This window comes from Fundulus heteroclitus, chromosome 18, assembly GCF_011125445.2.
Source record: "Fundulus heteroclitus isolate FHET01 chromosome 18, MU-UCD_Fhet_4.1, whole genome shotgun sequence".
NCBI lineage: Eukaryota > Metazoa > Chordata > Actinopteri > Cyprinodontiformes > Fundulidae > Fundulus > Fundulus heteroclitus.
Window position 1 is genome coordinate 3,896,792 of NC_046378.1, and position 3,207 is coordinate 3,899,998.

Genomic DNA, 3,207 nt, shown 5'->3' on the forward strand with positions numbered 1-3,207 from the left:
TTAAGCTTCTCTGGGCCCAGAAATAATCTCGACCTTGTTTTCCTCATCTCAAACAGCAGTCTTATGTGCTACAGAACTGAAATGCTCCGGACGCTTGTAAAAGCAACCGCAGTGCAGATTTACTGTGGAAGGAAAATTGGATGAAAATGGATAGTTTTTTGCAGGGAGTTCTATTTTTTAAGGTATAATTACAGGAAGTCCACTTTCTCTCCAAGGGCAGATATTATTAAAGCTAAGGCTGCCCAAAGTACTGAATGACTAGAAAATCAGTCACTCGCTTTATTTTCTACGCTGCTTTCCTATAAAGCTTCATGTTGTGTTCTGCACCCAATGCTGTGGAGCTAAAAGTCTCATTCCACGTCCGCTTACGACTCCCAGTTTCTAACCAGGTGTGACAACCAATATAAAGTGACCTCCATGTTTATTGGCGACCCTGTGCAAAAAGGAAACTAAAAGTACACAAAATCTTCTTGAAATTAGTGTATTTGTCCTTGAGTTGAGCAGGTAAATAAGATGATCTGCCAGTGGAATGAGTATTTTGAACCCTAAAATAAGATAATTAGATATGCTGCACCTGTAATGCGATGGAGATGAGTTGTTCCTATTTTAAGAGCAAAAATCTTTTTCCTTTGGCAGATCATTTAAACCTGCCTGCTCAAATCAAGGATACATACACTCATTTCATGAAAATTTCACTTACTTTTAGTTCCCTTTTTGCAGTTGTGTAAAAAAGCTTAAAATAAGTTCATCCTTCGTTGCAGTTACTGACAGGGTCAACCAGATTTTTCATTCTTCTTATTGAAAATCTCACTCCTGGTATTTTTAAGGGTTGGCTGCTCTGTGCAGGCTAACAAGACTCCAGGGGGCCTTTGGAAGAGAAACAGGAAGTCATGGATTACTAAATAGAAGTCCCTAGAAACTCTGATCAACGTAAGCAAATTAAATAATGCAAAATGCTGCAGTTACAATGTTTATTTTCTTAACATGGGATCTTTTTTGCCCCACTGAATAAATGTGGACAAATAAATAGGTGGATTTTTCACAAACGTCCAGTATGGAGTTATAGTACTGCAATAAGAGATGAATTTAGTTTAAGGCTTTTTACACATTATTTCCAGGGCTGCTGAATACCACTGTGGTGTGTGTTTATGCTACATGTTTAACCAAAGTTAAGGTTTGGACTGAACTTAGCATCTTAAGTATGGACCTATATACCCACATGCCTGGTGAGCTCCACAGAGGGTGGTGTACTGGCTGAACAATTAGCAGCTGCAACAGTGGATGCTACAGCCTGGCTTGACCAGGCAAGACAGGTTGCTAGGCTATGACCGGCACCATGATTGATGAACCTTGACAGTGTGAATGTTTGCTGAAATTTAGCCCCGAACAACCTGCTGTTTTCCAGTAAAATCTAAACCCGGCTCTCCCTCACTTTCCCAGTCTCCCCCGAAAAAATCTCAACTAATGAAGGTCAAACGTCATTCCCAGTAAGCACATCTGCTGCTGTTCGTCCCTTCAGCTGACAGGTGTGCTATATCAGATACAGGACTGCGCTACCTTGATCTAACATTTACATTTTGTCTCGCCAATGGCTCTCAGTCAACATGAGGAAGATCAACATGGGGAAGATCACCGATTTCCATTTAACTTTTTATTATGTGAGGACTTCAAACTTCTACGTATTTGTTAGGATGAGTCAGGACAAAACTAACCTGCTACTTCATCTGAGAACACCATCTTATGGTGGTAAATAGGTAAACTTTGTTTATATAGCACCTTTCACAGGATAAAAACCACAAAGCGCTTCACAATAAAAAGGACCATAAAAAATTTAATATTAAACAGAATAAATGTAACAGCATACCATAAAAATAGTTAAAAACTAGTTAAAAGCAAGTTGGAACAAGTGGGTCTTCAATTGCTTCATAAAAAAATGAACAGAGTCATGACAGCATAAAAATAATGGCAATGCATTCCACAGTCTTGGGGCCACGGTTTTAAAAGACGGATCCCCTCTGGTCCTGAAATTAGTTTGCGGAACCATTAACAGCCTTTGGCTGGAGGATCTAAAGCTACGAGACGGGGGACATGGTTGTAAAAGGTTGGTAATATAAGCTGGAGCTAGGCCACTCAGGGCTAAAGTAAAAGTAAAGAATACCATTTTAAAATGAACTCTAAAATGTACCAGTAACCAGTGTAAAGAGATTAAAACTTGGGTAATGTGCTGTCTTGCAGCAGCATTCTGCACTAACTGCAGATGGCCAAGATCTTTCTTAGTCGAACATATAAAAAAGCTGTTACAATAGTCAAGATGAGATGAAATAAAAGCATGAATAATCATCACTAATTCAGCCTTTGACACCAAAAGTCTGAAGTTTAGAAATATTTCTTAGCTGAAAGAAGCAGTTTTTGATTAATCTCTGAGAATGACGCTAGAGACATGGCAGAATCAAAATTGATGCAAAGGTTTCCGAGGCTTAGTTTCTACAGAGGAGGCCAATACGCCCAGAAATTTCTTAATTTCTGTTATTTGGTTCTCAGGGGCAATGATGAATGTTTCCATCTCATCAGAGGTTACCTGCAAGTAGTTGTCACAGAGCCGCTGTTTAATATCATTAACACAGTTTATCAAGCAGGACTACTAAAAATATTCAGTAGGCTTAAAAGAACAATAGAACTGGATGTCATCAGCATAGAAATGAGAAGATACTTCAGGGTATCTTATCTTCTGGTGGCAGCGTCATGCTGTGGGGATTCTGTTCTTCAACAAAAGGGAAGCTGGTTGGAGTTGAGGGCACAATGGATGGAGCTACGTAAAAGACCATCCTGAATGAAAACCTCTTCGAGGCTGCAGTAGACTTGAGACTTGGGCAAGGTTCACCTTCCAGCAAGAGACACTGTCCATAAACATACATCCAGACCTACAATAGAATGTCATGTGTGTCAGATTGGCCAAGTTGCACTTCTCAAATAAAAAAAGTTTATTTTTATGTGTGCTTTGTTTTCTACCCCATACTTACTCGTGCAGCACTTTGTATTCATTACATAAAATCTCAATAAAATACTTGGCAAAATAATTTGCTGCAGTAATGGGTTTAGAGGGATAAATACCTTTTTAATGCTCTGCACACAGTACAGGTAACAGATTAACTCCTCTCCTATAAAGTGTCAGTCACTTGCACCAAAGAGCAATTTGCACTTCAAGCA